This window comes from Sorex araneus, chromosome 9 (assembly GCF_027595985.1).
Source record: "Sorex araneus isolate mSorAra2 chromosome 9, mSorAra2.pri, whole genome shotgun sequence".
Classification (NCBI taxonomy): domain Eukaryota; kingdom Metazoa; phylum Chordata; class Mammalia; order Eulipotyphla; family Soricidae; genus Sorex; species Sorex araneus.
Genome location: NC_073310.1, coordinates 48,981,877 through 49,007,632, shown reverse-complemented (window position 1 = coordinate 49,007,632; position 25,756 = coordinate 48,981,877). Strand labels below are relative to the sequence as shown.

The following is a 25,756-nucleotide window of genomic DNA, read 5'->3' as shown; positions in this document are numbered from 1 at the left end:
CTGAGTTTCGGAGGTCTTCAGTTGCCTGGGATCTGCTCGGGGCGCGGAGGGAAAACTCAACCTGCCAAGCTCCGAGGGGCCCAGGTGAAGACAGCCAGGTGCAGGGCAAGGGACTCTGCATCGCTCTTTTCCAGAAGCGTTGTTTTATAGTCCGTGGATCTTGGCCATTGATGGGATTAAACAAATGAATGAATGAATGAATGAATGAATGAATGAATGAATGAATGAATGAAAATAAGGCCCTAAATTTAGTCCTAGTATTATAATAGCCCTGGTCATCCCGAAGTGCAGACTGCTGGAACACAGTAAGAAGTAGTCCTAATCTTCCGCTCCCTTGAGTTCCATTGTGGGTATCCTGTATTTTAAAATGTCAAAAACACAAGTGCAAGTTGCCAAGAACTTGCAGAGGTGAAAGGAAGTTTGTGTTCTCTTGCTTGGCCATTTGATGGGGGAAGGCACATGATGGAACTAGTCCATGTCCTGGATAATGGGGAGGAAGAGACCTTTCTCAGAGAGCAGCTTCAAAGATTAAAGTAAAATTCAAAGCATTTAGAATTAGGCTGGGCACACAAGTCATGCTCAGTGAATACGGACCATGAGCAGCTCAGCTTATTAAACAATCTGTGTCCTGTGTTGGACTTTGCAACGTCTTAGGCAGCATCAGACCTGATATTAGAGTGAAGATGGGGAGGAAAAGGGGGCGTTCTTCCCAATCATACCTGGACAGTGGCAGGAAGTGGAAGGTGCCACACATAAAGCATTCACATCTTCCTTCAGCAAAGGTCTTGCCTGAAACTTTTGGAAATGAAAATTTGAAGAGAGCTGGTATCAGCAAATGCTTCCTTTCTTCCCCAATTCCCCAGGCTTGAATAGAGCCCATCCAAGCCATCTTTCTCCTTCGGCTCCCACTGACAAACCCCAGGGGCTCCAGCTACCTAACAGGTCAGCAGCTCTTCGAGCTAGTGTCCCAGAGCTGACACGAAGGGTGAAACTGCCTTTGAGTCTAGTCACTGGCTCCTTTTGTTCTAGTAAGGAACTTCGCTCTGGGAGGATCCTAGTCAGACTAGCGCGCCCGGCCCCCAAGCACACCAGCCCCTCTTCACCAGCCTGCAGCTGCAGCAGCAGCACTTCAAGTTGCAAATGACAAGGCCACTTCACAGAGGGATAGATGTTGGATTAGAGCAGAACCACTTGAGAGCAGGCAGGAACAAAGATGCTCTGGTGTTTAGAGATGCCTCTGCCCTCCGGAGAAAGGTGAGCAAGTATTTCACTTGCCCACATTCCCACACCTGCTTGGCTACCCCTCCTGAATTTACAGACACCATTAAATTTTTTGAAATTGATCTTTGCAGTGATTAAAAAAGAAACACCCATAATTTCAATTTGATTTAGGTCTTCTTTGTTCTCAGTGATTACCATACCAAATTTGCTGTCTATAAGGTGAGGAGTGAAAAGAAAAGAAAGAAACAGAAAATGAAAAAAAAAAACAACAACAGTTCTTTTTCATTATTCACTCAAATGTCTAAATACTTAGGAAAAGTAAAAGTAAATTGACCCATATTATTTAATAGTGAGATTTGCTGAATTAACATCTGTAGAATCTATGGTTGTATTTCTTTTCTTTCAGAAAGATAATCAACCATTCACTTTTCTTAGCCAGACATGACATTTTCTTTCCTATCATGTATGTTGCTTCAACCCAAACATGAGCATGGATAATGCCAGCCTCATCTGCCTCATGAGATTCTTTTTAAGGATTGATGATCATAGAAAAACACAAATGATCTCTGTTTATATGGTGCTTCACAGTTTATAAAGAAGGCCTTTCATTTGCTTCCCACAATGACCCAGTGCAGTGGTTAAGATGAGTCACTGCACATTAATGTGGATTGAGAGGCTCAAACTGTACAAAAGGGCATAACTGTTATGAAAACAATGAGGACAACATGATATGTCCACAGATTTTTCAGAGGGAACAAGAAATGGCAGGGACCACCTGTCAGCTAATGAAACCCTCTTCCTGAGTTACTCAGAGCATCCCCCAAAGCAAATGGGTGAACTTGAGGAGAGTTTGATGGGATTGCTGGGGCAGTTGCTCTACTTGCTCACAACTACAATTCCTAGAAAGCACAGTTCCTAAGTCTCCTCCATAGTCTGGGAACATCTCTATGTTTTCATCTCGAGCTCTAACACGGCCTTATGCCTGCCCTCCGGCTCGCCACTGAGTGCTTCATTGTCATGTGTGCCCACAGTCCCAGGGAGAGGGTGGAAGCTGGGAAGTCAGTAGGAATGTGGCCTCTGGTAGACCCAGTGCTGACTCAAGGCTTAGTCAGGGGAAATGAACAATGCCCCTTCTGTCCAGATGAACGTCAGAGGTTAAACTTCTGAAAGTAAATGGATTTGCCCAACAATGACTTGAGCCTTGGATTAGCCAATCTATTTCTACTTCTTGAATGCCAATTCCGACACTGTGGGGGTCCCAATTCCTGTTGATCTTTGATGTCACTTCTTACAGAATTTTTTGGTGATTTCCATGTTAGGTGTCCTTCCTAAGGCCACACAAAACCTTGAGATCACACCTCTCCAGTAATATAAAAACTTTTCTTTTCCTTTTAGACTGGAAAGATAGCACAGCAGGTACGGCGTTTGCCTTGCACACGGTTGACCAAGGTTCAATTCTTCTGTCCCTCTCGAAGAGTCTGGCAAGCTACCAAGAGTATCCCACCCCCACGACAGAGCCTGGCAAGCTCTCCGTGTGTATTAGATATGCCAAAAATAGTAACAACAAGTCTCACAATGGAGATGTTACTGGTGCTTGCCTGAGCAAATCGATGAATATTACGACAGTGACAGTGCTCTTTTCCTTTTTATTCTCTCCAGAAAACTGTTTCTTGCAAGTAAGAACTATGAGCTTTCTATCTCTTTCAGATATCTAGCACACAGCTAGCAAATATTTATATAATAAATTGGTTACTTAATGAATGAATCAAAGCAGTCTAAAGCAAGTACAACCGTACACATTCCTGGCTCTCCCAGAACTCCATGGCCATGAGTCATCAGCGCCTCTCAGATTACTTTATTTGCCAGCTCCAAAATGGTCAGACGTAATCTCTTACTCCCAAGATTGTCCCTGTTTCACCCTATCTTCACAGTACTTAAGCATAAGCACTCAAGCAACCAATTTCAAAAACTACTTTAAAAGGAGATGGGGAGACTCGATGTGAACTTTTAATAAAATCTTTATTTAAGAAAAAAGCTTAAAATGGTCACAGAAAAAAAAATGGACTAGCTTTTAAATGATAGCTATTCTGATTCCTCTGGGCCCTTGTGATTTTACGGCTGGTTTCTCCCTCACATGGATAATCAGACTATTCAAGTGGATGTGGTTGCTGAAGGGCATAAGTGGACACAAGGCTGTCAGGACACAGTGCAGAGACCCTGGGCATGACCCTCTATCAACCGTGCCAAGGATTAATGAGTAATCGCCTGACTTGATGGCCAGAGTCTGCTGCTATGTATTCCTTGCACTCATCTTCTATCGCACTCCAGTTATTTTAGACAAGGTGCACTTTGCATGATTGATCATAGTTTTGCTTTCATGAGGCTTAGGTGGGTGAGAAGAAAACCACAGCAAAAGAGCATGGCAGGAAGTTTCTTAGTAACAGAAGCATAGATTACTTTCACGAGATGGCTTCCTAAAACCCAAATTCTTAAGTGTTCTGAAGTTAAAAGCTTCCTATTTGCCACAAAGTTGAAAGATGATGATTTAGCTGTTGGTATTCTACATGAACCACGTCACATTTGGCATCTGTAGATTAATGAGTCTTTAATTTTCACTGGGGAAGGTCATTATTTGAGAAGTGGATTCTGGATCTTGACAACTCATTTGGGAAAAGAAGACTTAGACTTATATATGCAGTTTCTCTCTTCCCTACAAAAGTTCTTGCTGGGATACAGGGTGGGAAGGAGGCAGGCTGAATCAACCAGTTCATAAACTGTGTCTGGCAGCTCCTAGATTACTTAAAGAAAACAGAGGGAGGAAATAAGGATGTGGGCATAACCTCAACATTCATCCTTTTTAGTTCTTCTACATTCTCTCAACAAATAGTTTTCCTCTATACTAGAAATATAGTTCAAAATGGCAGCGCATATGAGGCCTTGGTATTGCTCTGACCCTAGATAAGTACAGGAGTCAATTCTGAAGCACCTCCAGGTATGGCCCTCATGACTCTAGAAATAACTAACAAAATGTTAAATAAGGAAAAAAGGAAAACTAAATAGCTTGAAATGCAAAGGTATTTTAAATCAAATGAATTAAGTATGCTATGTCACAGATTCTATAATTATTACTGCTTTTTACTGAATGTTGAAGTATTCACACAACTCTAATATATAACAGATCCAGGGACAAACTCAAGTATGTCTGATATTAGAGAAAGCACCATAGATTATTAAATGACATTTTATTTCTCCCTTACAGGGTAAGTTGTAACAATACCACATAAGTTAAAGGACCCATTCATACTTATAAGTCACATATCATGTGAAAGACATTGTAGGAATGAAAATAAGATCTTAGACTTAAGACTCTCAATCTCCTATTGCATTGAAGCATTGAAACCTACTTGGTGGTCATATTGCCATACAGTTTCCACATACAAAACACCTTCCAGTTTCTTGTCAAATATTTTGCTTTAAATTATAATAATAATTATATTTATGTATATATTTTTATTATTATTTGAGGTCATAATGACAGTTCAGGGGTTAAGGCAGTTGTTTTGTTCATGTCTGACTAATGTTGGTTCAATTTCAAGCATGGCATATAGCCCCTGAATAACACCCTAAGCACAGAGCTAGGAGTAAGCTCTCAGCACTGGTGGGTATAGCCCCAACATACTTTTAAAGAATTATTTATTGATGCCTCAAAATGCTTATAGATTTGCTTTTTATTTGGGTCACACCCAATGATGCTCATGGGTTACTCCTGGCTTTGCACTCAGGAATTACTCCTGGCAGTGCTTGAAGGACCATATGGGATGCCGGGGATCGAACTCGGGTCAACCATGTGCAAGGCAAACACCCTACCCGCTGTGCTATTGCTCCGGCCCCTATAGATTTGCTTTTGTACTATCAAAAAGGTCACAATTATAAAGCCCCTTCCCTTATTTATACCATAAATCTTAAGTTATGAAAAAAATGGCCACTCTAAAGATTTGTCCAACATACAGATCTGGGACAAAAGCATATTTGAAAGATGACTGAGCTACCCTAAGTGTCATCAGTGTAGGAAGCATTTCAGGAGTTGAACACTCTGAAAAGACAGACATATTCAGCCACATCCAGCCACTGACCTCTCTGAGAGTTTAAAACTCTTGAAACTTTGGACAAAGGCGTCACATTGCAAAAGAAGATAGCTATGTGCTGTTGGTTATTGTCTATTTTGTTTCACTGCATTGAAACATATAGTCAGTTTGTTTTGAAATTGAAGGGGTAGATATGGGGATGGTAAGTTTTGGTATAAGAAGCAGAATTCAGGAAAGAATTAAGAAAGAGAAATTCAATGTGTCTGATAATGGTCAATCAATGGACAGTAATATCCATTGAGACACTTGAAGTCAAGGCATGTAAACACAGGAAAGACAAATTTATCCAGGAAAAATTATTTATAATTATTTTGTTGGCTAAATTTCTTTCAGTAAACATTCATAAATAATTTGGGGAGTTGGTGGATAACGCTCTATCAAATAATTAAGGTTGAAAACATGCCAAAGAAGAGTGAGGCTTAGAAGGGGAGGTAAAGGAGGTCTTAAATTAATTCATGAAATCCTGATGTAGGGTCTGGGTTATTAGTCCTTGAATGGACAATCTGTCATACATGTCCCAGAAGGATTCAGAATATAGAACTTCCTTCATGTGACCATTGAGTCACTCGTCCTCTGGGTCTATAAAAGACAATCAGCTCCCTGAGTGCCAACTTCCTCTCTCATGTGCAAAAATGGAGCATTTGCCACAGTGTTTGTCACTCTTCTGTCAACCGTATTCAGGGATGAGCCAGAAGATCTGGCAGGCACTTCAGAGCAAAGAGCTTGAAGAAGGGTCTTGGATACCACCATGCTCTAGTATCCATATCTGCCACACCCACACCCATCAGTCACCGGAGACTTAACCAGTCCACACAATAAACAGCCAAGTTCCCATAAGATACGCCTTCATCACTTTGAAGGTGTAGATGAACACAATTCAAACAGAAATTAGGTCCCATGAGTGCCTTGCTGCTAAATTAGCTGGATAAGTGGTGACTGAGTCAAATCAGCCATAAGTGATTTTTGAATTTGAGAATCATGGTGATTATCATTTGTTGGGAGAAGAGGAAGAAGGTAAGATTAGAATCCCAGTAACCTATCCCTGACCTCCTATTGTTGAGTAATCAAGGCCAATCGTTGACTCTTCCTGTGAATAAGTCTTTTCTAATAATGGGGTACAGAAAATTATATTTTGGCTAAGGAGATCCTCTGGAGCACAAGTTTGCCTATTGTAGTGGCACAGGAGGAAATTATAGTAGTAAGGAGAATTATACACAGGAAGTGAAATGGAAGCATCTGCATTCTGTACCCTCTCACCTCAGACTCCAGGGACCAGCTGCCATTTTCCTAAGTTTGACTGGGCTGACCAATTGTCTTTACCTGGCCACCATAATTTGAAATTGTAATTCCTCAGAAACCATATCAATTTACACTTCCCTCAGTGTAATGGCTCTCATTTACTTGTTGGCAGTTTATTGATGACAATTTTCCTCAACAGAGGTTCATTTTTGGTCCAGAGGCTATTTAAGGTCTTAAAGTAGATAACTGGAAAAGTTAGACAGAAACTTAGGTTGTCTCTTTCATAGCTCCCAGTGAAAAATGCCATTACTGACTGTCAAGGCAGGATTTGTCCCCAAGGATGGGAGCTTTTAGACAACTTCACATTCTGCCTCTTGACTTACTACGAGTACTCCGCACTGCCCTGCTAGCACAAATTCTAAGTATTGAAACCTGAGTTTTATTTGTTTGTCTTGTTTTGTGGCTGCATTTGGCTATGCTCAAGGGTTACTCCTGGCTTTTCAATCAGGAATTGATCCAGGTGGTTCTTGGGGGACTATATGGGATATCCAGGAGGTTGAACCAAGATTGGTTGTGTGCAAGGCAAATGCCCGACTCACTGTAATATTTGGCCTGCTGAAGTCCAATTGCAAGGGAGATAATTGTGGAATCTTTTTGTCTGTGTGCTAAAAAAAATCATAAAATGACAAGGAAAGATATATAACAAGCCTCTTTAAAAAAATATTAGTGAATCACTGTGAGGTCAGGTTACACTTACAAACTTCGTGCTTGTATTTCAGTCATACAACGGTCAAGTATCCATCCCTCCACCAGTGCCCATCCTCCATCACCAATGATCCCAGCATCCCTCCCACTATCCTCACCTCATTCCCCCTCTCCCAATCCCGCCTCTGTGGCAGGGCATTCCTTTTTGCTCTCTCTCTCCTCCTGGGTATTGTGGTTTGCAGTAGAGGTATTAAGTGGCCATTATGTTTGGTCTATTGTCTATTTTCAGGGTGAGTCTCCCATCCCAAGTGGATCCTCTTAGCACCATTTACTTGGTGATTCCTTCTCTTACTGAACTGCCTTTTCCCCCAGTATGTGAGGCCAGCTTCTAAGCTGTGAAGCATACCTCCCAGTACTTATCTTTAATAATCTTGGATGTTAGTTCCCCATTCTGTTACTTTATATTCCACAAATGAGTGCAATTTTTCTATGTCAGTTCCTCTCTTTCTGACACATTTCACTTAATATGATACTTTCCATGTAGATCCATCTATATGCAAATTTCATGACTTCATCTTTTCTAACAGCTGTATAGTATTCCATTGTGTAGATGTACCAGAGTTTCTTTAGCCAGACAGGCCTCTTAAAGTCAAATATCTTATGAAAGTAAATGCTGTGCTTGTTTTTAAGGTATGTGTGTTATTGATGACCCCTGGTTAGATGAGGGGCATTGCCTACTTCTTAGCTATCAAAGAGTAATAGTAGAATGGAAAGAATTAGACAGTTTTTGCTGATTTGAGGAGGTATCTTCCCATAAGTGCTTGAGATTCCTGGGCCCACTCCTAGAAATACTAATGAGATGTCTCTTAGACTCAGCAGTGCCAGGGTCCAGGAAGAATAAACTTGGCAGTGCTGAGGAGATGGTGCATATGATGCTAGGGGTTAAAATCAGGGTCCGGTGCGTATAAAGCTCATTTTCTAAGCTTCCCTAGGCCTGGATATGTTATTTTTAAAAGTTTCCTTGTCTTTTTTGTATAGGGGGATGGACTAAAGTAAGCCAAATGGTAAGAAAGATACAAAGGCCAAGCTCTAGAAGTGCATAACTCTACTTTTTCCTCCCTGTCATTTTTTGCTCAACCTGCTATGAGACAAGCAATGTCTAGCACTTCAGTCTGAAAATACAACTCCTGTTTTTGATCACTCCCAAATCCTCTAAAGAAAGAGACGTCTTCAACACCAGATTCTTGGCCTCTTTTTCCATACTTCTCCCATTCTTTCATAGAAACAAGCAGTGACTTACCAAGAACCAGAAAAGAATGTTTGAATCCAAATGTTTTACAGATAGCATGAGACACTGGATTAAGATTTCAATGCATTCTTCCAAGGTACCTGCATGATGTGCATGTAAGTGTCCCCAAGCAGAAGGTAATGAGATATGCTTCTTTACTAATATCTCCCTATACTCATTCTTTCATGTGGCAAAGGTACTATTTTGGGAAATGCTAGCTTACTTTTCTTTTTTGCTTTTCTGCACATTCCTCCAACATTATAAACCTAGACTCAGGTGAAGAAAGGAATCACGGTGGTTAAGCAGATGTGCCCAGATGGTACTCTAAGTCTCCTGGCTGCCTACAGAGTTGAAAGCCTGCTGAAGTGCCTGAGAGACTTACACGCTGGGCCAAGAGATATATGGAAGACTTGTCAGACACTCAACAGCATATGTAATACCTTCAATTGCTGTGAAGAGACCAAATTTCCAGGGTCCTAACCAAGCCAAACAGGAATGGGTCAGGAGTTCATCAATCATAGTGACAAGCGTCCTGCTCAAACATACATCAGCCTTGCCATCCAGAACAGAGTCAGTTCCAGGTCTCAGGCCTCATTTTCTCAGGAGCACAGTAAAGCTAGCCTCGTCTTCTGCACTGAATACATCTCAATGATGATCCAGGAGAAAAAGAAACAATTTAAAAGACTGTCGTACTGTCACACTGTCGTCCCGTTGTGGAGATGTTACTGGTGCCCGCTCGAGTAAAAGACTCAGTAATTCTACAAAGTGACTGAAGATGTCTATTTTATTTCACCCATGATTATAAATCAATTAATATTTTTCTTTCTACAACCTCACAGGTGTGATCCCTGGTTAGGGGAAAGTTAAATTCAGGAACTGGAAGATAAACCAAATGATCGGAGGGGCTGGAGAGCAAGTACAAGGTTTAAGGTGCTATTGTCTTGCTATTGGTCAACTCTAAGTCAGTCACCACCTGACCGTTGTTGGGGAGCAGCCCTAAAGGCCCCTGGGCACCCTCAGGGTAGCCTGGTAATTTCCAGAACCACAGGTCTGAACAGCAACATAACCTTCTACTTTCTCATTGAACCCTTAGACTAGTTGACTGAGAATTGCCAGGAGAAACCTCTGGACCTCTTGAACATTATATGAGAGCCTCCCCCACAACAAATTAAATTTTAAAAACCATTGGTGAAATACATGTCTTGCATGTACTTAGCCTGAGCTAAATCCCAGTACTTCATGGTTCTAGAATACTACCAGACATAATCCCAAATGTCTCTTTGAGCACTGCCTGATGGGGTCCCAGCACCATGGGGTCCAGGCAACACCACAAGCTGTCAGACCCGTGATCTGGCTTATGTATCACAAAGAGAGGTCCTGCATTCCCTGAGCACTGCTGGAAGGACCCAACTAAACAAAACCAAATATACACATACAAATAATAAAGTTAAGGTCTGTTATAGATTGATAAATAATTTTCATTTAATTAACACTCCACAAATAGTAAGTTTGTTATCCTACAACCTCATTCCTTTATTCAAACAGTTATTAGACACTTGTTACATGCTAGTAACGATGGTGGGTACTCAGGATTCTATCAAAGTAATGAGAACTGGAGGAATTTTTTGGGTTGGGTGAAATACTGGCTACCTAGACCTACATGCTGACAAAAAAAATCTTTAAATAAGATTATGACCTGTGCTTGGAAGGATGGGAAATAAATAGCTCAAGGCTTCTAAAGGTCTATCTCTCTGGTACAATAGTGTTTACTCCCTTTAGATTAACTGGCCAGAGGCTACTGCTATTCCTAACTTTTAACTCTCTGTGCAGTAGGAAGGAAACCACACTGGAAAGATAGAGTGAGAGTGGAACACAAAGCCCCACCAACAGTTTGTTGAAATATTTTCTCAGTCATATTTTGAGTGGAAAAATATTCCTACAAAACCATTTTTTTAGGAAACAAAGAACCATGAAGATTATGGAGATTTAACCATCTCGGCAGAGTCTCTAAATCCCATTGTAAAAATGATGAGTTTGGTGTGTAGGAAAATTCATAAAATACGTCATTCTGATAATTGGTCCAAGAGGAAATGCAAATAACTAACACAGGGAAATTATTTATATTTTCACAACCTAGTCAAAGATGTGTACATTATGGGGTTGGAGTGATAGCTTAGTGGGTAGGGCATTTGCCTTGCACGCGACTGATCCGGGTTCGATTCCCAGCATCCCACATGTTCCCCTGAGCACTGCCAGGAGTTATTCCTGAGTGCAGAGTCAGGAGTTAACCCCTGTGCATCACCAGGTGTGATCCAAAAAGCAAACAAACAAACAGACAAAGGTGTGTACATTAAAGCAAGTTTTAAGAACTGCTTCCATGTGAACTGAAAATAAAAAAATAATTCGCCAGAAAGAGTTAAAAATATTTAACTATTCATAACTATATAACTGTTAGTATGGTGAGTGAATATAAGCTTTTGGGGAAAGCAATTGACAAAAATAGAGCAATAAAGACGGTAGTAGATTTTGGTTAGTTCTTAAATTCACTCTTAAGAATTTGACCAAGAGTAGAGAGACTGTAGTACTTTTTTTGTATGTATCAGACCACAGTTTGATTTTTGGCAGCACACAGTCCCCTGAATGGTTCCCAGGTGCATCTCTGAAGGCCCCATGCACCAGTTGGTGTGGACCTGGGGGTCCCTAAACACCACTGTGGTGGCCTGAGAAATATCTGACACCTCAAAACCCAAGCAGCACTGCATCTGAGGCCTTCACACCGATGGGTAGGTCAATCGGCCAAGAACTGCAAGTGGGAGCCACAAGTCTCCTGAGTTCCACTTGAGAAGCTTCCCCCAGAGAAGATTTTAACCTAGAAAAAAAATTCAGTAAAAGCAAAAAGTCTATGAAGAATGACTATTTCTTTCCCCATGGCCCCCCAACCAGAAAAGAGTGTGAATGCAGTCCCCCACTATCACAAATTATGCATTCGAGTTTTCCACATTTGGGAAAATTGCAGGGGTCAGCACATTTGGAGGGCAAAGGCTCAGCCTCGCCCTGGGTAAACCACCATCATGATCCTGGGGTCTCCCGTGTCAGAAAAGTATAATAAATATAATAAAATGACTACTTCTTATCACATTATCAACATAAGGGAAGAAGAACACAATCTGAAAGTTCCATTATTGGATATTGCCGATAGAGAGACACTGAATTAGCATGCAGCCACCTCATTAAACAGCCAGGAAAAGCATGCATCAATGTGTAAGCAGAAAATATGAGTTAACTATGGTACTAGAAGTACCACTATGTGAAACCCAAACATATATAATAAGGAGACATGGTAACAGATGTGGTGGGATGCCATGATGATGATTTTCCAATATTTTAAGCATTGCTACATCTCATTTATAATGCAAAATTACCCACCAATGAAATCCAAGTTTCCCATCAAGTGATTCAGCTGTGCATTGTCTCATAAATTTCAAAAATAAACAGTTACATGAGTGATGGCTGCACTTCAGGGGTTGGGAAATGGCTTTTAACCAAGATCTATAATGAGTATGTTGAGTGGTCTGAGGTGTGTCAGAATAGAAGCAGCACATAGAGGAAAGCCATTGCTTCTTCCAGGAACCACATTAGCCAGCTCCATATCACTCAGCACATCGGACATGGCCGCAGGCTTCCCAGAACTCCAGCATTCTGGTGGAAATATTCGACAGAAAGCATGGAAAAACCAAACCAACCAAGTCAGACTGAAAGGTTTTTAATTAGATCACAGGAGTTGAGTGTGGTCTGGATTTCACATGAAATGCATTTTTTCCCGTCTATTTTCTTCCTCAAATAGTATTGTTGTTCGTGTCTCTAGGATACATTCAACCTGGTTTATTTCATTTACTATTATTTTATTACTTTATTTTATTGTTAATGCTATCACTGTACTCAAGAACTAGAGATGATTTCCTGGGCACTGGAAAAGAAATCCATCAGTGCTCTTCACCTAAGCTTAGTCACAAAGAAGTGTCTCTGATCTGACTTGTTATTCAAGGAAAGAAAAAGATCCGAAAGAGACCAGGAAGTTGGGCCACCCTTTTGTCTATGCTTGGCACTTTTGATTGCAAGACTTCCTGAGATGAGAGGCAGCAGAAAACATCCAAGCAGCAGGCAGAGTGCAGCCGATTTTTATATTGCTCCAATTTCCTCCAAAGGACCCCCTGGGGGTGACCTCTCTACTTTCCACAAGAAACATAAGAACTCTGATGCCACTATTTTAAAAAATTGATGATACACAGAGCACTCTGATTGCATTTTGTAAAACATCTTCTCCCCAAAGAGGGGTTTCCCTGGCATCCAAACCTGCACCTCTGGGACCTCAGGTGACTTTTGTCCTCAGGTTAATGTTGTAATGTTTCATCTCCTGTAGAGGACTGACTTTGTCCCCTCAAGAATGTGTGTGAGCAGAGAGAGGAGAATGCTGTTTCTTTGGAGCTCTAATTCATTAGTCGAAGTGACTAGTTTTCCTTTACAGAGAATTTTTCTGCCTCTTTGTTACTACACAATGGGCACAAGATATCAGATAGTTATGACATTTGATGTATTAATGAGGGTGTTGAGAGTACAACAAAAATTCATAACCACAAAACTTACCGTCATCTTCTGTAGCGTGCCTTCTGACAACCATAGGATATAAGATTATCTGCTTCTATTATTAACTCAGGGTCTGATTCTTCCTGTGGAATTGCACCCTGCTTGAGGGAGAGGCACCAGTAATGCCATTTTCAAAATTGCCTAGCAAAGATGCAAAGGAGAAGTCTGTATCAAACCTGCTATTTGCAGCAAAAAAAAAAAAAAAGTAAAGAAAGCATTGTATGGTGGTCTGAATATTTTGCGAGCCCTAGAAATATAGTCAGACATTGTTGTTCTCAAACTGAAAAAAGCCAAAGATTAGAAAATATTGTTCTTTTCTGGATAATGGTCATATTTATCCCCAGCTGTAAAGACATTTTCATGAGTATATAATTTCACTCCATTCTTTATAAAGTACCAGCATTTGTGCTTTGAACTATTTGAAAAATGTAACAACCATAAAGTTTCAATCAAATTCATATATATATATCATAATATATATCACATATATATCATAATAAAAGGGCTTACAGCTTTAGAGGACACTATAGACAGAGAGAGGGAAAATACCTAATAGTCAGGAAAAGGAATTCTGACATTTTAGCCTTTTCTGTTCAGTTTGACTTAAACTGTGCCACTCATGGAGTCTGGGTTACTAAGGGGGGCCCAAAAGACCATAATCCAGAGGATCCTATGAAACTTCATTCTGTATAACACATTTTCTTTTCACTGCTACTTATCTGCAACTCTGATTCTTTGGTGACTGCAGAGAGATTTTACCTCTTGAACTGCTTTGTATCAAAACCAAATAAAATGAGCATGTACAGCATTCGCAGTCAGAGTCCCTCCTGATTCTTTCATACCGTGACCCCCTCATTTCATTGCCAATATCAGCTGTGTTCAGAAAGGCATTGCAGCACAGTTCAAATAGGATTCTTAATATATAAGAGAAGTAATAATAATAACAATTTCCTTGAAAAGCCTGTCGACTTATCTCTATACTGGAATTCCAAACTAACAATTGGAGTCATTCAACTCTCTTCCTTCTTACAGAGTCAGAAGTTCAAAAGCCACAGTGGCTGTTGGCAAGGCATTTTATTGAGTATGATTTCCCCAGCAAAGTTCAAATACAACTTTTCATGTGTTCCTATGAATTTACCTTGTCCTCGATATATAACAACACAGTTTTTCTGTACATCTTGTATTGTCTTCTAAGGAATTCGTAAGTCACTCCCTTCTAGTTTTATATCGAAGAACTCTTTTCTAGCTACCATAAATCTTTAGATGTTCAACAAAGCAGAATCAGCCAAATTCTCTGAGGAAAAATGTCAGAGTTATGGTCGGAGAACAGAGAACAATCTCCCATAATGTTGCTTATTATTATTAATGCATGCATAAAATGCTTAATACTGGGACTGTGAATAAAATAGGATTTTGAAATAAGTCAATTCTCTGAGGGGGAGGAAACAGGGAAGGAGAAGAAAGAGGAGAAAGATCACTTCAGAACTAACAGAAGATGCTGTAACTGGCAAGAGAACTAGAAATGAGAGCAGGGAGCGGTCCAGGCAGATTACCCAACTTCCAAGTCAAAAAAGAAGTCTTCTGCTAGTTCTGACAAGAAAATTTCAGATGCTGCCCCTCAGGGAAAGAGCAGTCACTATTAAAACTACATCATGATTAATAGAATCAAGCCCAGATGCTAACTTTCAGAACAGGTAAAGAAGTAAGGCTTTTTCAAACTTTCTAACGCAATTACTCAGAAGGGAGGATGGTGATAATTGTACAAGCCCGAGTTCCTTGGGGGTATAGTTTGAAATTAACAGTTACAAAGCCAAAGTTCCTTCATGTTTGAATTTTGCAGGGCTTTGTGAATTGTGCTTTCTAGCCCACAATATGTGCGTGTTTGTTTTTGTCTAAAACTAATTTCTCTAATTGTCATTTGTGGCCTAGAGCCGGCACCGTCCCTGTGAAGCCCTTGGAAGCCTTCTATAAAATGCAGATTCTGCTTTTGTAAATCCAGGGCAGATCCCAGATTCTGCACAGATTCTGTAACCAACTCCTAACTAGTTCCCGGCTCTCTGGTAGCAGCAGGTTTTGCTGTGTGATCGCTAGCCAACACTTTCAGCATCTCCTAGGAACTTTCTGGAAATGCCCTTCAAGATTCTCCATTCAGGCTTACTGAGTCAGAGTCTCTGAAACCTATAATCTATGTTTTTTTTACAATTTTCCCAAGAGATTCTGCTTTATAAAACCGACTAAAGACAGTAAGACTTGTGTCATGCATAGAGATTCTAGGTACTTTTATTTTTTCAGAAGTCTATGATACATTATAGATGACTTCAAGATTCATACAGATGACTTTGCACCAAGGAAAACATTTTTCTGGTCCTGATGCAGGATGCAGGAACAGAAGTGGAACTCATTACAACCAGTGTCTTTGCAATATTGGAATAGTGTTAAATGGCATAATGAAGACTCAGAAAAGAAAACCTGGAAATTTGGAAGTCAGCTCTGAGAAAATATGAAGTCTATCAGAAAAATTTCTCTCTCTGTAAGACTTGGACTTTCAATCCCTATGTTCAGCATGTCCAAGCCAGAGAAGTAGAAGGCAGTGGGAATGGTGGGTGGGAAATATTCCTGATGAATCAATGTGCCATCACATTGCAAATAACTTGAGGTCAAGTACTTTGATTTATGTGTGTGATCAGTTGCTTTGAGAGGCTTTATTTTGCTTCATTTGGTTTTGGGGTCATACCTTGCCATGTTCAGGGATCACTCCTAGTAGGCTTAGGGCACAATATGAAATGCCAGTGATCAAACTCCAGTCAGTCACATGCAGGGCAAACATTCTACCTGCTGTACTATCGCTTTGGCCCCAGTGGGAAAGATTTTAAATGTGCTTTATAGACTCTATCCATTTTCCAAGAAAAATTCCCAACCTATCTTTTATTGCACGAATTTTTATTCCTAATGAGGTAAAAGATATATCCTAGTTTAGAGAAGAGTATCATGAGGTTTTGTGCCCTCTCTTTGTAGATGTTTGTTTGTGATTTAGAGTACAGAAATCAGAATTAGGGAGCCACAGCATTCAAGCGACTAGCAGTAGCCACTAATAGTGGACAATCAGAAAAACTGAGTCAGACTTTGGGACCAGTTTGCATCCCTGATTCCCTCCAACTTGACTATGCCTGACATGGATTCTTTGCTGTGAAAGCTGAACTGCCTCATTGTAAGAAAATATGGATTCTCATTTAATCTGAGTCAAAGTCCAAGTCTGGAGTTAGGACATAAACTTGACCTTGGTGTTCACACAATGTAACACAATGTTCGATTCTCAGCATCTCATATGGTCTCCTGAGCACCGCCAGGAGTAATTCCTGAGTGCAGAGCCAGGAGTAACCACTGTGCATCACCAGGTGTGACCCAAAACGCCAAATAAATAAATAAAATAAAATAAAATATAAAATGTAAAACCCTTCCTCTGAGAACTCCTAGTCACCTAAGTCTTATCCAGAAGTCTAGTTGCTCCACATATGATCTCATACCCTCACCCTGAAGACCACCCAAGTTGTTTGGACCTCAGCCCTAGTCAGCAGTGCTGAGCCAAAGCCAAGGCCATCTAGGTTATTTATCAAAACAAGACCTTCAGTTATAATAAAGAATTTGAACAGAAGTATGAATCAGACACCCAAAGGGAGCTGGCTGACCTGATTTGCCATGTAAAAATATTACAAAGATAAAAATGAAACTACATAATTTTTTATACTCTATTTGTATTTTTGAAAGAAAACAACTCATTAACCAGAATAGAAAGTACATTTCCTAATAGTCTCACTCTGCTGCCTAACGGTTTTTGAGCAATTGCTGAGGGAAAGGCACCATGCTAGTTTCTTTCACTGCATAATGTAATTCAGACTCATGTGGTATGTGGAAGAGGTGGAGACAGGACAGAGAAATTGCTTGGGTATCAGTCAATTTTCCTGGAATGAAAACTGAAACAAATTTATTTCCCATTTTGCATCACTTCATTGCATCATTAGGATGAGTTTCTGATTCACAGAATGGTGGGAGCATGTCTGTATAGCTCTACAGTAGTGGAGTAGCTACAGAAGGAGTCTCCAGCCTCCAGCTGCCTTCCTAGAGAGGGGGCAGAGTCCCTGATCTCTGTGTCCAGGGCCATGCCCAGTGATAAAGCAGTAACTTCTCACAACAAATCAGACCACCATTGAAGAGGCAAGATTCTGGGTTTTTAGGAAAGGGAAAAACACTGAACACATTAAAAGGAGAAATGAGTTATCCACATTTACATAATTACACAATGTTCCCCAACAGCAAGAAGACAAGACATCTCATGTTCCATGTAACTTTTATTACTTGCTGTGTTGAATATTCTGTACAGAAAGAAAGCCACTATGCAAAAGCTAAAAAGCACATCAATGTGCTTTAGGACTCACTGAATTAATTTCACAACTATTACTCCTGCCTTATTGAAATGGAAGATACTTGAGATAAGCCAGGATGCCAAGTGACCAAAAAGTAAGGTAAAATAAAGAATAACTGTGTCAAGAAGGTAAAAAGTAAATATATGATAATGATTTTGAAAGACTCATAGAGTTTTAAATTTTAATCACATTTCCTGTGTGTGTTCAAGCACACGGGGGAAATGTTAGATAGCTAGAACAAAAATCATGGTGATTTTCCCTTAATAATTATTCAGTAGATGTTGTATATTAAAATATCTGGGAACATATTCTTTTCCAATCAAAGAAAGTTTGTTTGACAAATACAATTAAAGGTAACATTTATAACTTTGGTGCAAACTAAGGTTCCTTAAATTCTTTTTTATGGTGGTGGTAGTGATAGTGGTGGTGGTGGTGGTGGTGGTGGTGGTGGTGGTGGTGGTGGTGGTGGGGTGTGTGTGTATCTCAAGCACTTCTCAGGAGAGCCAGGGGCCCCTGCAAGAGATTCTTGGTCCCATTGCCCTGCAGTTCAATCAGTCTGCATGCAGGCTTGCTGATGTGGTGCTGCAACATCCTCATGGTTCTGGGGATCACTCAGGCCACTCCAGCAGTGCCCAAGTGCTTCCAGGGCCACATCTAGTGCTGTGGTGCTAGAGATTAATTAAACCAGCCCGCTGTATCCAAGACAAGCACCTTAACTGCTGGCTCCTGCTTAAATTTTCTGTCCGTTAAGGCATGTTTTATTAATTCACTAGAACATATCAATACTCATCATACAAGAAAAGACAGGTACATAAAGCACTAAAAATTTTTACATCTCAGAAGAACCAATAATGAGAAGGAAAGCCAAGAGTCGGAGAAGATATTTACAAAACACTCATTCTGAGTGTTTGGGGAACTCTTTATAATATTTATCTATTGCTTCAAAAGAATTATTATGTGTTTGTGATTTAAAACACCAAAAAATTGTTATCTTGGAGCCAGAGAGATAGTATGATGGGATAGGAAGTTTCCCTTGCACTTGGCTAACCCAGGTTCAATCATTGGGAGCCCACATGGTTCCCGGAGTCTGCCAGGAGTGATTCCTAAGTGCAGATCCAGTAGTAAGTTATGAGCATAGCCAGATGCGACCCCAAAACAAGGCCATCCTATTCACTAGAAAAGAGTCACAAAACAAACAAACAAAATAAACAAACAAAAAATGGTTATCTCATATTTTTGTATGTCAGGATTTGGGGTACACTTTGCTGGGAGCCTCTGGTTCAATGTCACTCAGGAGATTACACTGAAGTTGTCACCTGGGGTTGTGGTCCTCTCAAAGTTCCACTAGGTAAGAATGTGCTTCCAAACTCACTCATGATGGGCACTTGATTCTGCTGAAGTTACCAATTCCTTATTTTGTTGGTGCTCAATAGGGCAATCCACAAAGTAGCATCTTTCTTCCTCTAAGAAATCAGAAAGAAAGAGAGAGAGAAAAGAGAGAGAGATCCAGCAAAACAGTTCTATCAAAACATCAAAAACAGTCACCATTTTTTTGTAACCTAAGGTCAGAAGTGATATTGTACTAGTTTTGCCATATTCTGTTCATTAGAAAAGAGTCACTAGGTTCAGTCCACAATCAAGAGATAGATTTACAAGGGCAAAAATACAGAAAAAACGGATCACTGGAGTATTTAGAGGTTGCTGACCACATTGTTGCAAATCAATAATGTCACAAAAACAATGTTCACAATAAAGAAATGTACAAAAAATTAAAATATTTATAAAAGAAAATATCTAAATTGTCAATAAATATGGAAAAAATGAGCTTCTTAGTTATGGGGCAGATAAAAATCAAAATCAAGATATAATATTTCTATAGAGCCAAAGAATAGTGATAAAATGGTGGACTATATCAAATATTGGCAAGGAACATTTAGAAAACTCACCTAATTCTAATGTGGGTATAAATATATAAAACCACTTAAACACCTGAAATCCAGTAATAAAAATCCAGTTAGTATTTGATGCCTTTTGTTTTGTTTTGATTTTTGTGGTTCACATCCAGCAGTGTCCAGGAATCATTGCTGGTGAGTTTGTGTGACCATATGTTGTGCCTGGGATCAAACCTGGCTCAGTCAAATGCAAGGCTTCCCACTGTACTATATCTCTGGCCTGAAATTATTTGTTAAAACTACCTACACATACTCTATATTTGGTATTTTCACTCCAAGATTTATATCTACTAAAAATTGTATGTGTACCAACAAAATGCATAACAATATTCATATTAGATTTATTTATAATGACCATAACAGTGAAAATTATCAAAATATCCATAGGCAATAGAAAGTATAATGAGTTGTGATCTGCATATACAATTTATTATAATGAGAAAGTAAGATGCACTAAACTGATGTCAGTTTCCTTTAAACTATGGAAAAAAATTACAATGGAATGTTGGGCAAATATATGAGTCTGAAAAATAAATTAACTCTGAAATTTTATTTATAAAAACTTAAAAAAATCATAGTAATCCATTGTAAGGGTATTTGAAAAGTAGTTACTTTTGGAGAGATTTGATCAGAATGAAGACACAGTTATCAGCTGCTCTGACAAAGGGTTATTGTTCTTGATCTGGTAATAAGGATTGTGAACTCTGAGTAACTTCTTTTTTAAAAAATTTTTTATTTTATAAAGTAATTCACAATATTTGATTACATTTAATATTCAAAACCAATTCCACACCATTACAACTTTCCACCACCATATCAGATGTTTTCATCCCAAACCCCAATCCCTGCCATAAAGCAAAACCGCAATAATATATTTTGTATAGTTTGTTACGAAAAACTGCTGAAGATACTACAAAAAAGTATCCTTAGAAGAAAGAGTGTGAAGATCTAGGGGCCATTAAGCCCTTCTATAAGAGATCATTAACATGTTGTTAAAGGTTGAGCCTTGTGTGCTTATATACATATAAATATAAACACGTTTATACATATATATAAACACATATATACATATATTCAAGTGAGATAAGGAATCCAGAGTTCTGACCTCCGTAGACGATCAAGAATCATGGATGCTGTCTCATTTACCAAGGTGTTGAATATCAGATGGGCCGGACACGTAATGTGATTCAGAGACTACCGCTAGACTAGAGCTATTACGAACTGGATTCCACGGGACATCAAAAGACCGAGTAGCCTCCCACTTACAAGATGGTCAGACTTCTTCACCAAGACCCTGAATAAATGGTTTGAGGCTCTTCATGTTTCTGAAGCGAGCAGACGCCATTGGGCTACACTAGCACGCAACAGGGACTAATGGAGACGTTAATGGTGCCCGCTCGAGCAAATCGATGAATAATGGGATGACAAGTGATACAAGTGATATATATATGTACATATATACATATATATATGTAAAAAATTCCCCCTAAGATTGATTGCATCCTACTTCGAACCCCATCAAAAGTGGTGCGGTATTCCTGGAGTTTGAGTAGGATGTGCGCTATGAAGTGTTCCTCGCGGTTCAGGAATGTGTTCACTCATGGATGAGGCCCAGCCCAAGTGTGTGGAGAGCGACCGCGAATGTGGCAGCGGTTGAGTTCTGGAGGTCTTTGACTGCCAGGGCTAGGTCCCTTGGGGTAGGGAGGGGTCTCACTGCCCCCCCTCTGGGGCACCCCAAGTAAAACAGCCTGGCAAAGGGTCAGTGACATGGTTATGGTGAGTGTCATGTTATGCTCCCTTCCAGAAGAGAGGAACATGTGATCTGGACGGTGGCCCATGACAAGATTTTAAGCCAGCCAGAGGTGGCTTATGGGTGTGACTGCTGAGTTGCCAGAGAGAGGGAATAGAGCAGAGGATCTCTGTTCCCAGTCCCGTTGAAACCAAAGTTTTCAGTCACAAAGTTCCACATACCTGTTTTTTCCAGGGGTTCTGAGTAACTTCTGTAGGCTCAAATTGGTCATGCCTTCTACCATAAGCTGTAGGCTCAAATTGCTCATGCCTTCTACCATAAGTATATTATTATATTTCAACTAAAATGCATACATTAAAACACAGTAGCAAACTTTCTTCCTTCTTTGGTAGTGAATAACAATTAGCAATTTAACATAATTAGTTCAAAATCTGTAATTTGAAATTCTGTATTCCTTGTCCTAGTCTCTTTGGTCTTATCACAATGAATACTTTGTTTTAAATTTAATTTCTGGAAACTGAAAGTTCACTAACATTTTTTTGACTTTTCTGTTTCCTTTCTTCCCCACAGGGAGCACTAAAAATGTTTGCCAAATTGGAGAACACCAAAAGACAATCAATCTTTTCTCTGTTTAACTTAGTTTAGTTTTTTTTGGGGGGGGCACACCTGGCTTACTCCTGGTTTCACTCTCAGTATCACTCCTGGTAGGCTTTGCAGACCATAGGGGATGTCAGGGATTGAACCCAGATCAGCTGTGTGCAAAGGTAAGCATTCTACCTAGTATACCATCTTCCTAGCCCCATTTTTCTAAATGTATTCCACAGACTCCTGCTCTACTAACTTGATCTTAAGATTCCTTACACATACTATCCTTTCATTAATTCTCTCCTCACTTTCTACAAGTACTGTTTATTCCTCTCTAGCTTCCAAACATCAACAACACAAAAATGACAAGGTGAGAAGCTAAATCTTCTTTACCTTCCTTTGTTTCCCTCTTATCAGCTTAGTTGAAACCTCTGCTTCAGAGTGGAATATTTCTGTAGAGGCAATGTCAAGAGCAAATTAAAATCTACCACGTAAATGTTGGTGGGCTATCTGATTTTTTTAAGGTTTGAAATAATTTATTTTAAATGGAAATTGGTGCTTGTCATCAAGGAATAGGAGCTCGTGGCAGAAAATTAACCTGTCTTGGGAAAATATTAAATGGTGAGATAAAAACATATATGGTGTGTGATATGCTTGTACATTATATAGTATGTCATATACAAGTTTCTGGAGAATTATACACAGATGGTTAAAAGCAATGCCTGTCCTGTGCCAAGGACTCACTTTCTACAAACCTGGAAGGCGTACATGCATGAATGCCATATTTGAATGTAAACCTCATGACTAGTTGGCTGTGTTGAAATCACAGTGGTATATCCAGTGAATATTCAGTTGGTTGGACCTTTTCTAATAGTTTTCATTTCATCAAAAGCAAAAATCAAAGCTATTTTTGATGCAAAAAACAAATTCTGAACAACACCCACTAGAATTAGCAAAGCAACATTTCATCAGAAAATCACCTGCAGAATTTAGAATGCAATTTAGAATTACTAATTGGTGTGTTAAATGGATATATTCAGAAAGTGCTGAGGGGATGAGTCAACACTCCTAAAAGAACCTTAATTTCAGGATTTCCTGAGTAAGTGCTCCAAATTATAAGCCTACCTACACATTAGTGTATGGGTTAGAGAAGTCAGATCAGCCAGACATTTGTTGTGTGCATAATTTAAAAAAGAATAAATACTACTTTGGAAATCACACTGGCTCATTTTGCCAAAAGTAACACCCCTTCTGGGCACATAGCCATTAGATATTTTCCCTGCTTTCTTTGTGCCTGTGGAACCCTGAAACATTGTTTATAATTTTATCAAAAGATTTTTTGAGTCAGAGGGTAATCAAGGGAGAATATATAGGCTATTGAAATTAGAAATATTTCTTAATACACTTTATATCACTTAGTTTTTAAATTTGAGCTCAAATCCTATCATTTCACTTCTGTTGCCACACAACATTATTTGTGACCCATTCCTAGCTTGGATACTGCTATAGCTTTTCTTGCCTTCATCAGTATAATTCATTCTCCACACAACAGTCTGGTGAGCCTTGGAGACCTATTTCAACAGCAGAACCTCTGGAAACCAGAGAGGCAAGTCTATACCAAGATCAAGTATGAAAACAGACCTGTGTTCCTTCTAAAATGGGTAGGGCTCAATATAGTCGACTCACTTATAGGGCCTGCTATCCTCCTAGTGGGGAAGGGCCGTGCCAAAGGCTCAATGTGGGCTTCTATTACTGACAGGTCTAAAATTCAGCTGTAGTGACAGAAAGATAAACCTTGGGAAGTGGGAGTTCATGCAACTTCCCATTTTTAGACTGTTTTTGCCACTGTGGTCACTTCATTTATTCAGTTTTTGGCAGATGCTTTTGGGTGGACATTCATGTCCACTAAAATATTTACTATTTGATTCTATTTGTACATATGCATGTCATTCTCTCAGAAAGTCTTGTTTTTTGGTAGGGGGAACGGCTGATTTGTGAGCCATACACTGTGGTGCTCAGGGACTACTCTGGGCTTGCTACTTGGGGGTAATTCCCAGTGGTGTTCAAGATTGTCCATGATCCTTTTACATAGAACTACATTCCATCCTTTGTGATGTCACCCCCACCCTCCCTCCTAATATTTCTTATTCTGGTATTCAGGTCTTTTCCCTTGCAGACCAATAGTCTGCATTCTTTCTGACTTAAAGCAGCATAAACATAAAGCACTGATATCCAAGTCTGTATATAATCTGCTCTATTGTTAACACTTTAATTGCCATAGCAGCTGCATGAGGTGATACTTGGTAAGTCTTTGGCAGCCAAACTCTTTTCCCAGGACATACTTGGTTTCTACAGTGGCCAGAATGGTGAATGAAACTTATAGTGACGACCAGTCCTTAAGACACCTCTATCATCTACCCACAGTTTTAGAAAATTCTCTTGCGGATTTGTCATTTAAAAAAAAGTCCTGACAGAGGACTGTCCACACCCCTGCCAGGCTGTCTCATCTAGGGCAACCCAGAGAGGGACAGATGAATCCCACCCCCTGTCCCAATAGAGGCCCGACAATCCAAAACCTTCAGAACTCAATCACTGCCATGCTCACAGCCAATGTCCACAGGCTCAAACAAGCCTCACTGATACATGAGTGAATCTTCTAAAAATACTCAGGTATGTGGGTTTTGTGACGGAAATCTCTAGGATCACAAGGTGTCAGGAATGGACGACCTTCCCCTCATCTCCCTTTTCTTCCAGAAGCCTGGCAGCCATGCCCATGAACTGTCTCTGGCATCATATAAACTCACTAATGGCCATTATCCAGAGAGCCACAAATAAATTTCAGAAGAGCTGCAGAGATGACTCCGGATCCCAAAGTCACCATCCAGTTAAAGAATTAACTGCAGCTGTATCACCCTATTTAAAATTTCAGAATTCCTGGAGTGCATGGCCACATTTGCCACTGTACAGCATCTCATACTCTACACCACTAATGTACTCAGAATAGCACACCGCATTCGATGGCATGTAAAATGGAAGGCAATTGATCTCAATTAAAAAAATACATATTAGCACACAGACAACCTGTAACAACATGTTAGTATCTCTTGTACAAGGGCTTAATAGATCCAGGGTGAGATACAACAATCTGCATACACTTTTCCTCTAAGAAAAATTTTTTGATCATTTTTAGTGGATTATTCACAACAAGCAATACAAAACAAATTATTTAGGTCTAGTCTTGGGGGTAGGCTTCAGGGGTGGCAGGAATGTACAACAGTAGTTGTTCATTCCCATTGTTCATTGATTTGCTCGAGTAGGCATCAGTAATGTCTCCATTGTGAGACCTCTTATTACTGTTTTTGGCATATCAAATATGCTACTGTAGCTTGCCAGGCTCTGTTGTGTGGGCGGGATACTCTCGGTAGTTTGCTGGGCTCTCTGAGAGGGAGGGAGGGAGGAATTGAACCCAGGTAGGCTATATGCCAGGCAAATGCCCTACCTGCTGTGCTATCACTCCAATCCTTCAAAATAATAGTGGTGGGATTAGTGTTGGAATATTGAATTTAATAAATTATTGTGAACAACTTTATAAAAATAAAAGTTAGAAAAAAAAGTCTGACTCCACAGATTAGCGACACTATGTGGGGTTACTCCAAGTGTCCAACATACACATACCAGTTGTGCCAAAAAAACTAAGATGGCATTAAGCAGGTTCATATTTTCAAATTCACTAGGTCTGAGCTGAACTTTAGCTAGGAGTCTGTTATGTCCTGGTTCCTTCAAGACTCTAATGATTCTTTGAGCTT

General features: G+C 39.8%; 1 non-coding gene across 1 annotated transcript; it reads right to left on the bottom strand.

Moving 5' to 3' along the window:
• Nucleotides 1–11,538: 11,538 nt before the first annotated feature.
• LOC129398936 (U1 spliceosomal RNA) lies at nt 11,539–11,702 on the bottom strand. The gene has a single exon (XR_008626802.1). It is a non-coding gene; the product is annotated as a U1 spliceosomal RNA (small nuclear RNA).
• Between the last annotated feature and the right edge of the window lie 14,054 nt (nt 11,703–25,756).